General features: G+C 44.7%; 1 protein-coding gene across 3 annotated transcripts in view; it reads right to left on the bottom strand.

Annotated features, from left to right (window-relative positions):
- The window catches only part of SFMBT2 (Scm like with four mbt domains 2), a 202,600-nt gene that overhangs the window by 126,877 nt on the left and 63,211 nt on the right, over positions 1 to 12,512 (bottom strand). The window lies entirely within an intron of this gene.

Below are 12,512 nucleotides of genomic sequence, written 5' to 3' on the forward strand. Positions count from 1 at the left end.
CAACAAATGAGGTAGAAAGTTACGAAGGGCAGTTTACTAGCATAATACTTTATATGCTCAATATTGTGATAAGGTAGCCCACTCTCGGTCTGTGCTCATGAAGAAAAAGCAGTGCAAAGGCTGAAAAGAACAGATAATCCAGGAATCATTGGCATTTAACCTGGGCAGAGTCAGTCTCATTTCCTTTTTCATAAATGCACCTTCCTTAGAAGTTTCTTTTTTCTAATTTTTTTAATGTTTATTTATTTTTGAGACAGAGAGTGCATGCGGGGAGAGGCAGAGAGAGAGGGAGACACAGAACCCGAAGCAGCTCCAGGCTCTGAGCTGTCAGCACAGAGGCCAATGCAGGGCTCGAACCCACAAAACTTTGAGATCATGACCACCTGAGTCGAGGTCAGACACCTATCCGACTGAGCCACCCAGGCACCCCAGAATTTTCTTTTTTTAAGGTTGCTATTAAGTTGCTGTGTATTTCCTGATGACACACTAACTCCGGAGAGGAAAACAGTAGGTTTGGTGTGAGAAGGATGTCAGCCTGGGTTACAAAGTACAAAGTGCTCCCTGGAGGGGTGGGAGGGAGGAGGAAGTAACCTCCCCCCTTCCCGACACTATCTGTGTGGTCTTACATGGGAGGAACATCTCCTTCTTAGCCTATCACACACCTGAATCTCCAAGAATTACCAAGAGTTACATAACTGCCCTCTTTGCCCTTAGCAAGATGACTCCTGAGCTAAACACTTCCAGTAGCTATTATTGTGACATAAAGATAGGACATTTATTGCGACACTTCAGCTGGCTGCACTTGACTTTGCAAACTCACAAACTCTTCCATCAAACTCACAGACTCTTCCATCGATGGTGGCTCGAACTTTTTCTATTTGCAAATCCACCTGCTAAGAATGTGAAGTGATTTTTAACAGAGAATTCGGCTAATAAATCCATCACCTCATCCGCCGTCATCCAAGAGTGACTAAGCCACCTGGGTTGATCCTGATTGACTCACAGCTCTGCCAGCAGTCACTCAGCCCCACAGAGCAATAAACGATCTCTCCGCAAGCTGTTATGATTAATCACCACCCTTCAGTTAAAGCCAATATCCCACTCATGTCAGGTTGACAACAAGAAAAATTTGGTAGTAAGAAATGACTCTGCTTTATCGAGGCTGAAGATACATAAATTACAATCAGATTATGTAGATAAAATACGGGAGCTAAATTTATCCACAGTAACTACACTTGTCACAGCACTTTTTAATGCCTTTATAAAAGGATTTATGTTAGGTGCCAGAGTGAGCAGACAGTCCAAGAAAGGCTTCGGCAGCTTACCCATTCAAATTACTTCTTTTCACTGTAGAAATCATTAGCAAAGATCTTTTCATTGCCCTGGCCCAGACTGATTTATAAAATCACTTACAAAAGTCAGACTCTCCTGAAGGCAAACACCGTGAAGCCAATGACACTCTTTCCTTCAGGCCACCGACATGTTCACCGCACACATGGGGCTCTGGTGGTCTAAAGGAGCCATGGCCACTTTCCAAAGCAGCCAGTCCACTCCTGGAGCTCAACACAAGTCCTTGAGGAACCCAGGTGACCAGGGCCCACATTGTCAAAAGATGCAAAGGACAATGGAGCAGGGAAGATTGGGATGAACGGGAGTGTTCAAGCCGGAAATGAAACAGATCAAGTAAAGGAAAGAAGAATGTGGGAACATAGGAACTTTGCACTGGATCCTACATACTGGACAGCAGGCCAAAAATAGCCTCATGCTTCAGCTGTATCGCCTTACATAAATACCCATCAATAATTAGCAAATGAGTACAGAGGAATTGCTGTGATACTTCTGTTCGAAGCTTAATGGTCTGTTGAGTTTATAGCTGGTGGCTGTCTCCATATGGGGCTGTCAGCATATCAAAATGATATTTACTGAACCTCACAGAGCAGAGAGTTAGACTGGGGTTATTTTTTCCCCATGGCTAATTATAAAGCCCTGAAACTGAGATTTTAATTACTTGCCAGGTAAACGTGCTATATAACCTAATTTCAGAAGAAGAGAGACGGTATTAAAATGACACAGACGCACCAAAACATGGGGGTTGGTCCCATGCTGGCCACATCAAATGGCTGGAAATGGGACGACGTAGAGTGTTCGTCCACCATGGAGAACCAACCTAAATGGAACAGTGAACTCTGTTCCCAAATGTCACCTGAAGCCAGTAAGCCTGTGAGAATCCCCTCCTGTCAACCATTGGTGTTGCGTCCCTGCAAAGTACAGGGCCTTTGCGTCTTAGAAGTCGTCAACAGGGGCGTCTGGGTGGCTTAGTCGGTTAAGCATCCGACTTTCACTTAGGTCATGATCTCGCGGTTCATGGGTTCGAGCCCCGTGTCGGGCTCTGTGCTGATTGCCAGCTCAGAGCCTGGAGCCTGTTTCAGAGTCTGTGTCTCCCTCTCTCTCTGACCCTCCCCTGCTCACGCTGTCTCTCTCTCTCCTAGAAATAAATAAAAATATTAAAAAAAAAAAGTTGTCAACAGAATGAATTCTACGATGCATTGAGAATCATACAGCTCTTCTCACTGCAGCACCAGACATGATACAAACTCAGAGCAGATATTAGATGTTCATGAAATAAATTAGGCCACCTACCCACAATGAGCTCGATGTGTAAGGCACAAAGGTGGCCACGATTCAGCTGAGTGAAACAAATCTTGGAAAGGCATGTATGGTAAATCCTCAGCGCAATGACTTTAGCTTCTAGCTTAAAATATCTCCAGAAGCACAGCATAATCAAAATAGAGTACTATTTAGAAAAATGTACAGCTCTCAGCAGCTATTTCTGAAAAGTAAGTTCAAAGCAGACGAAGAACTTTACTTCTTCCTTTACGTATTTATCTACCATCTTAATTTTTATTACTTTTGTTATTGAAAAAATAGGAATAATAAGGGGCACTCAGGTGGCTCAGTCAGTTAAGTGTCCAACTCTTGGTTTCGGCTTGGGTTAAGATCTCGTGGTTCATGAGTTCAACATCGGACTCTGTGTTGACAGTGCAGAGTCTGCCTGGGATTCTCTCTCTCTCCCTCTCAGTCCACCCCTCTCCCACTCTCTGTGTCTCTCTCAAAAATACACAAGAAAAAAAGAAAAGTTCCCTTGAACCCTATTAAAATTACTACATGATTCAAACAGACATATGACAGAACATTTAATAAAAGCCCAATGCAGAATCACTGTCTACCCATTAGGTTTTACTCTTTATTCCAAACTAGCATCGGCCTTCAACTGAAAAAAATAGGGACAGGTGCTTAAGTGAGAGGCAGATAACACAGAACCACCCAAATATACTAATAACCAATAATTGCTAGCAGTTTTCACTTGGTTGATTGCAGAATAACTTTATATTCCAGCCTGTTCATGGTTAAAGAAAAGTCCACCAAACACTAATAGCGACAAGCCCAGCCCCTGCATTATTGCTACGGAGTGCAAATGCATAAGCTTATGCCCCAGGCAACTACACAAACGAAACGAGAGATCCTTCTTCAAAACGCCCACCATGCACTGCCCATCGTATTTCTGAACGATTACAGGATCTCAAGGATTTACGTCTCAGGCACCGTTGGCGTGAGATGTGAGCTTATTGTCCCAGTCTTTCTGTGATGAGAGCTCTCTGAAACGGCAGGGGCATTGTACCTAAATAATGCATAAAGAACCAGGCCCAATTCTCCAGCGCAGAAAAATGAAATGTCACAATGCATTGTGATGGTTAAATTTTAAGTGTCAGCCTACTGGGCCCCAGGGTGCCTGTTTCATTATTATGGGTGTGTCTGTGAAGTGTTTCTACATAACATTAATGTAAAACTAATTTTAAGTTTATTTATTTTGAGAGAGAGTGAAACTGCACTAGCAGGGTAGGGGCCGAGAGAGAGAGAGACAGAGACAAAGACAGAGAGAGACAGACAGACAGAGAATCCCAAATAGGCTCTGAGCCGTCAGCAGAGCCTGATGCAGGGCTTGATCCCACAAACTGTGAGATCATGACCTGAGCTGAAAGCAAGAGTCCAACGCTTAACTGACTGAGCCCCCCAGACGCCCCTACACAAGGTAAACATTTAAATCAGTGGCTCAGGAATAAAACAGACTGCCCTCCCCACTGTGCGGTGGGCCTCACCCAATCAATTAAAGATATGAATCGGATAAAAAGGCTGAGTAAGAAGGAACTCCCTCTGCCTGGCAGCCAGAACTGGGAAAGTCTTGAATTGAAACATCTCCTCTTGAGCTGATAAGATAACGCAACGAACCCTTTAAGGACAAGGACTACTTTGTGAAAGACCTGCTTGTGAGTGAGTGACTGAGTGTGCTGAGTCAGTCAAAAAAAGTCTCAAAGTCATCAATCTACGAGATTAGCCATCCATTTGACATCTACTTCTGATAACTCAACTTCCATCTCAATGATCGGAGTAACTGGAAATTTACTACTTTTATTCCTCTAACCACTAAAAAGTCCTTATTTATAGTGCCCCCAAAGGAACTTCAACTTACTGGTCCAAATTGTAGCCTGTGAGGTCACACAGATACCCAGGTAGTTAGGACACCTTCACCTAATCTTTGTCATTCTCATATGATTAAATATCTGCACTCTGACTATTGTGACCTGGCTATGTGTATTTCAGGGAAGGGGGTGCAGAGAGGTTCTCTGTTGTCGGGGGTACCTTTAAGGGAATGGTCATCTGGAAGGGATTATGTTTCATATGTGATTCTAAAATCTTCACACCTTCTTTGAAGACTGGTGCTCTTGAACCTATCGCTCCTAATGCTAAGAATACATAGTGTTTAAACCTTTATCCTTAATATGCAGCCAGTTAGCAGAGCACTGCTGAGTCTTCTGAATACAGATGTTGCTCTTCCAGAAAAGTTAGCCATTTCAAAATCCAAGGAGATGAGAAGCTGAATACGACTGAACAGCACTTCCTGGGGTCCTTGTCATCACACTGCAGCCTCCCACTTTTGAAAGTGGAGAAAGTGGCATTCAGTCCCCAGAAATCGGGAAGTACAAGAAATTCCAGAGCCTACGTGCTGTGACTGTGCGGAGTCTCAGCTGAGGGAGCCGGACAGTCCCAGAGCAGTGCTGTCACCACAGCACCTTAGGGTGGGGACAGTCTCACGACCCCATCACTGGAAACCAAAATAACAGCGTACGTATCAGCAATACCATCATTTAGTGGCCAAGCTGACACTGTCAACAGAGGAGAATGTAAAAGATCAGAGTCAGATCCTTGTGGAAACTAACCTGCTTAAGAACAATACTTGGTTTACAAATCAAAATCACACCAAACGGTGAGTTCCAAATTCTGTTAAATTCACAGACGCACGAAGGACCCTGGTGAGAATGAGGCAGAAGGCAAAAACATACCTCTGGCTGAAAAAGACACTTGATTTCCGTATAAATCCCTGAGTATCAACTCCTAAGTCAAAGGGCACCACAGGGCAGTATTATCTTCGTGGAATTTTAAAACGACAAGAATTCTACAGATCTGTTTGGGTATCTAGGTATTTGTAAGTGTATCTGTGCTTCACACAATGTGGAAAAGTATTTTTTTCCGCCCACTTAGAAATGCCTGAATTCCCCCCTCCAAAAAAAAAAAAGAAAAGAAAGAAATGTCTGAATCCCCAACAGCCAAATGGTCAAATTTCAGGCAGGTGTTCTGGCTCAGGCATGGATTTTAGGACTTGAGTGAGCCAAATATTTACTTTTAGTTAGCAGAAGTTGAACACAAAGACTGTTAAACACGGTCTTGAGCCACAATATGACACACCAATTCGAGAATGTCTAGTCAATCTCTCTTCTGGTAAATATGCAGCCTAGATGCCGAGGGACACACAGCGAGCAAACCAGCGAATGCTCTCATTCACACGCTCTCACATTCTGGGCTGGCCAAGAGAAATGGTCAGCAGGCAACTATGCTGGATGTCAGGCAATGATAAATGCTAAAAAATTTTAAAAAAGCAATAAATCTGCCAGGATGGGCCAGGTTATCCTTGTCCGTGGTTAGGAAGGGCTCGCCAAAAAGGTGACATTTTAGCAGAGCCATAAAGGCAGTGAGAGTCAGCAATCATCTAGGGATATGATCATATTATCTATAAACAAAAACAATGTCACTTCCTTTCGTTTTTAGATGCTTTTTATTTCTTTTTTCCTGCCTGATTGCTCTGGCTAGGACTTCCAATGCCATTCCTAATCTTAAAGGAAAAGATTTTATCTTGCTCTATAGAGTATGACACTGACTGTGGGTTTGTCCTCTAATTTGGCCTTTAATTCAGATGGGGGTGCATTCCTTCCCCACTCAATCTTCTGAGTGTTTAGGATGCTGTACTCTGTCAAATGCTTTCTCTGCATCTACTGAGATAATTACAGGATTCTCATCTTTCATTCTATCAATGCAGTGTATCGAATTTATCAACTTGCATATGTTGAACTATCCTTGGAAACAGGTGCCACAGAATTTTGAGACAAAGTAATCAACATGTGAATGAAAAACAGAAGTCTGCTTGTGAAGAAGGTATGAAGCCAAAATCATCCAAGTTCACAGGAGCCCTGAAAAAAGAATGCAGAGCTAAGAACTGTCCAAATTACCATTCATCAAAATCTAGCAGCAACTATTTCCTCTGTGTCTGCAAACTCAGTGCTTTTGCTCATTCAGGTTAGCTACATCCAAAGTACAAAACTGAACACCGTTACAATGTTGCCAACAGGGGTCCCAGAGAGAACGTGCAGGGAAGCAAGGCTGTTCTTTAGTTGTCCTTGACCTTGGGAAAAAGAAACATTCTCAATGAAGGTTAACTTGGTCCTGAATATCTTAAGAAATCCTAAGAGTCACAGTATCTGGCTAAGGTAGGTCTTGAAATTTTTGTTGTTAGTTTATTTTTTGTAATATATAAAGGAATAGGAATTAAAGTAGGTGCCGAGGGAGAGAGAGAGAGGGAGGGAGAGAGAGCGAGCGAGAGACTAAAGCTTGACAACTCCAAGTTGGCAAGATGAATTGCCCTAATTACTTTAATACGCTGTCATACATGCCAGGCAATTTACACTCCCTGAATTTGTTTTCCTTTCCTATCAAACTAGATGCCTAAGTGTGCAGCTGCTGACTCTTAACAATTAATTAATGGCTCACTTTTTTATGGTTCTTCCTCAAGGACTTGAAATACTTTTGGTGACTATTCCCTAGTGTCTTGCCCCAACGTATAAATGAAACACACGGAGAAGCCAGAGGCTACAGCCACTTGTTCCCCAATTCAGACCACATATCACGAGAGAACTCCTCTTCAATGATGGAAGAGCTGAGCTTACACTCTGCAACCTTCTCTTCTGGGACTTTTTTCCAGGACAGGCTCTCAAAGGAAGCATCTTGCTATCAGGGGTCAGAGAAACAGTCCGAGAGAAAAGCAGCCCCCCCCCCCCCCCCCCCCAGCCCCCCCCCCCCCCCCCCCCCCCCCCCCCCCCCCCCCCCCCCCCCCCCCCCCCCCCCCCCCCCCCCCCCCCCCCNCCCCCCCCCCCCCCCCCCCCCCCCCCCCCAATGCAGGGACTGTCACCACCAGATCCTGAAATGTGAATAGTATCAGCCCCGTTTTTCAGATGAGGAAAGTGAAGCTTCAAGAGTCTATCCTGGGGTCTGCCTAGTCTGGGTTGAGAGGTGGAAGCAGGGATTCGATCATTGGTCTGTCTGACGCCCAAATCGACATCCCTCACTACATCACACTAGTTCCAAACGCCTGTCTTCATCGGGAGAGGACAATCAGAGACTCTGTAAATGCAAACTGCCCTGTAATTCGAGTCTGCCATCCCCATGGGCCGGCATCGCTCACTGCCAGGCACCCACTTCCTCTACTGGCTGCAACAGTCAAGAGAGCGGGTAAGTTGCCCAAAAGACACTCCTATTCAGAATTTCACTACACGATCTTCTCCATCAAACTGATTTCCCCAGGGACCCAGCATGTGTTCTTTTTAATTAATAATATGGCAAGTTTTATTACAGGATCACTCACATATAAAACAAATTAACAATCTCCTCGAAAGGAAAGAGAAGGGAGGCTCTTGTCTGAAAAGGAAAATGTGTTATCTCTCAGGTTAAAACCCAAAGTTTCCTTTGGAGCATCACAATAGTGACTGAGGGGAAAACAATGTCTGAGACAAAACGCCTGATCATAAAGGGCGCAGGGGCGATATGATCCCTTCTCCTCTTGAGTTCTTTGTTTAACACAAGGGACTGTATGTTCCTTGGGATAATCATAGTATTCTACCTTCAATATTCTGTTGGCCTGTTTTGTCCACTTCTAAAGATGTCAGCTGCTTGAGGGTAGGGCTTTACCACTCATCTGGATGCTTTGGGACCAAGTGTTTGTCAATTAAAAGAAAGTGTTTAGGGGCACCTGGGTGGCTCAGTCGGCTAGGCGTCAGACTTCGGCTCAGGTCATGATCTCGCGGTTCGTGGGTTCAAGCCCCACGTCAGACTCTGTGCTGACAGCTCAGAGCGTGGAGCCTGTCTTCAGATTCTGCATCTCCCTCTTTCTGACCCTTCCCTGCTCACGCTGTCTTTATCCCTCTCTCAAAAATAAATAAAACATTAAAAAAAGAGAAGTGCTTACATTTGCAGTGCATTTGTTTGGAAAACACAAAAACTAAACTCAACAGCATAAGGACTGCAATCCCTCAATACTAAATTCTGAGCAACTTCAATCAAAATTCCAATAGGAGTCTTCAGAGAACTTGACAAACACGACATCTAAACAGATGTGGAATCTCAAAGAACTATGGAGAGTGAGGACTAGCACTTCCCACACATTTTCACCTCCCGTTCCACGTGAAGAAGGTCAGATCTGTGCTCCCAACGTGCCACGGGCCACAAGCAAACCGCCCCGCATGCTGACGGCCCTATATCCCCGTCAGCGTCCCCAAGAGCTGGGCGGATCATCAGCTCGCCTGCAACCAGACTGAGAAGGTGCCTCCTGAGGCAACTGTGAAGAGGAAAAGGTCAGAGGTACGTTATGAAGGACTCTGTCTATAAAGCAGTGGTACTTACGACAGAGGGATGGGTGTAGGAAAGGAAAACAAACCAATGGAACAGAAGAAGCTGCCTCAAGCCACCTCCACGCATACAGAGAAACTGACCGAAGGCACTGAACGCCACTGGGGAAAGGAAGAAACAGGGTACCATCCAGAGACCCCTGGCTACCGCCACGAAAGAAGTAACAGCACAGCACGTCCCACCTTACCCAGGCATCAATTCCAGATGGACAGTCCTTTCACATTTCAAAAATTCTACAAGAACAATTTGGAATGAAGAAAGAACATTTACAGAAGACACAAAAAAAGCATAAACAACAAAGGCAATGTGTGATGCATAGACTGTTAAAATGGCGGAGGGGGGTCAGTGGAACATGGTGAAAGAAACCCCAATGGCCAATAAACATATGAAGAGGCACAAAACCATTCCAGTAATCAGGGAAATACAAAAACCACAAAAATATAGCATTTCACATCTACCGGAGGAGCAAAAATTAAGCGTCGATGAGGATGTGGGAAAACTGGAATTTTCGCATGCTGCTGTTGCCATGTAACCACAAGCACAATCTTTTCATTTTCATCAGAGAAATTCTCACGTGGAAACCGGAACACTTGGCCAAGGCTATTCTCTGCAGGACTGCTGTTCACCATAGTGAAAATCTGGGGGAAATGAAATGTCTACCACGAAGGAAACTGATAAGTTGTGGTGGAAGGCATAAAAAAGCAGATTGAAGATTTGTATCGACGCCACTTAGGTCAAGTCTGAAAATGTGTAAAAGCATTGTAGGTTCTTAATGGAGAAACATACATGCAATATAAAACACGTATGGAAAAATGAACACCAAAGTCAGGAGAGCAATTACCAGTAGAGAAAGGGAACGTAGATACACGGGGATCCACCATTTTCCCGTTTTTTTCCATCTGAAGTATGTTGAATGTGAAAATTTGACAGAGCTATCTCAGGACTGTGTGGGTCTTTTTTATTTTAATTTCTGTACTTTTTCTGTACATTCAGTATGTCCCAAAAACAGTTTTTTTTTTAAAAGGAAAGCATAGATTTTTGAAAAGGCCCCCGAAACAGAGATAGAGATGTATACCAAGAACTTTGCATGGGAATACGGTTTCTTTTTAGCAAAAGTATATGCGTTATATGTATCCTGAAAGTCCAACAGGTAGGGACCAGTGATATCCATCATGATACCTACATCCAATGGAATTCTAGGCAGCTATTTAAAATGTTATATATCCATCCATATTTACTGCCAAAGACGTCCACGAAAAACTATTAAAAAGCAATTTACTGAGCAGCAGGTAGGCAGGCGCCCGAGAATGTAAAATTTTATGCCTGTGTAAATATGGGTATGTAGGGGTAGGTGGTCTGCGCATTCACAGAAAGGTGCGTGGAAAGATAACCCCAAAATGTTAATAGTGGGTATCTTTCTATAGTGATATGTCATGAACGTTTTCGTTCCTTTTTGTCCTTTCCTAAACCGACTGAATGTGTCACGGTTAGGTATGAATCATTATTACAGTCACGCACACACAAACATAAAGCTGTTTTTCTGTGTGTTTGTGGGGAAAAGTTCTCTCTACAGCATATTAGAAAGTGAAGGTCTGGGGGGCACCTGTGTGTCCCAGTGGTTGAGCATCTGACTTCAGCTCAGGTCATGATCTCACAGTTTGTGAGTTCAAGCCCCGCCTGGGACTTTGTTGTTGGTGCAGAGCCCGCTTCAGAGCCTGTCTCCCTCTCTCTCTCTCTCTCTCTCTCTCTCTCTCTCTCCTCTCTGCCCCTCCCCCTCCCAAAAATAAATAAACATTTTTTTTAGAAAGTGAAGCTCTGCCACACACCGCAGTTCAGTTATCAGTGCGATGTTGACAAAGAGCAGAATCGGGACAGTACGAGGTGATGGTGGAGAGGAAGCCAGGAGTGGAATGGAGGCGACCACGCAGGAAGGCACTCCTGGAACGAACGGGCTGAGCTCAGCCCTCCGGTCTGGATTCTCCCAGCCCTGGGCTCCTTCTCACATTCGACGCCGAGAGCACCCAGAAGCAGGGAACGGCCACGCTCATGTTCACTAACAGCCCCGGGAGCAGTGATTTACACCAGCTAGAAGACAGCCACACTGTGGGCTTCTGCTCAGGCTGCCTTGGCAAAATACCAGACTGAGCGAGCAGCTGAACCCACGGACATTTATTTCTCCTACTTTCGGAGGCTTTACATCCAGCATGGAGGTGCCCACCAGGGGGTCTCATTGGGCCTCTTCTCCTGGCTTGTAGGAGCCCCACTGCTCTTGTGTGCTTACACCACCTCTTCTGTGAGTAAGAGAGAGAGCCAGCAAGCTCTCAGTGTCCCTTCCAGCAGGGACAGAAATGCTAGCAGACCCAGACTTACGACCTCCCTTAACCTCAATCACTTCCTTAGAAGCCCCATCTCTAAATACACCCCAACTTATGAATTTGGGGGAACACGAACATTCCGTCGATAACTTACAGTAATCAACAGGGACTGCGTGAAAGAATAAAGTTGCACTCGGAAAAGTATAAATACTTACGTTAATCATCTCAAGGTATCAGTGCTTAACCATTACCTCTATAATACAGAACTTCCCTTCATATGAACATCTGCTCCACTCCCTTTCCTATCCGGAAATGATGTCCACGGGGAACAAAGGCATCTTCACGTATAATATTTTTTTAAGAAATCAAAAAATGCCCTAATTTCAACATAAAATAAATGGAAAGCAACTTGCACTAAAATAAAGTATGTTTCGGTGTGTGTGGTACTCAAAGCTTTCATCTCCTTACAATAAATCAGCTGGGATTTAAAAGAACAGGTCTTAAATGGAATGTCGTTGGCACCCTCTTCCAGAGTCTACCCTGGACGAAGGCCAAGTCCATTCATCTGTGGTCTCACACGTAGAACTATCCTGGATGTAAGCCGTACAGATGCGGCTGATCTCCGTGGCTTGCATGTTACTCACATAACATCAGGGACACTGTAGCCAGGGAGGTGGGTTTCCCAAGAGCGAACAACTCTTGTTAAGGTTCCTGACAGGGGCGCCTGGGTGGCTTAGTCGGTTAAGTGTCCGACTTTCACTTGGGTCATGATCTCGCAGTTCGTGGGTTCGAGCCCCGCGTCGGGCTCTGTGCTGACTGCCAGTTCGGGGCCTGGAGCCTGTTTCAGTCTGTGACTCCCTCTCTCTCTGACCCTCCCCTGCTCACGCTGTCTCTCCCTCTCTCTCCTAGAAATAACTTAAAAAAAAAAAAGGTTCCTGACAACACAACTATAATTCTGCCCCAATATACTGGGTAGGGGCATGCTTGAAACTTTCAGCCTATTTCAAAACTATACAAAGTAAACAAAACCAGCCTGGGAGCTGAAATGAGGTTCCAGGCTCTGTGACTTACAGACGGGTGTTCCACCTTCACTGGCTACAGGATATTTTCCAGTGCGGACGGCCCGCT

This window comes from Hyaena hyaena, unplaced genomic scaffold (genome assembly GCF_003009895.1).
Source record: "Hyaena hyaena isolate Hyena2069 unplaced genomic scaffold, ASM300989v1 scaffold_647, whole genome shotgun sequence".
NCBI classification, from domain to species: Eukaryota; Metazoa; Chordata; class Mammalia; order Carnivora; family Hyaenidae; genus Hyaena; species Hyaena hyaena.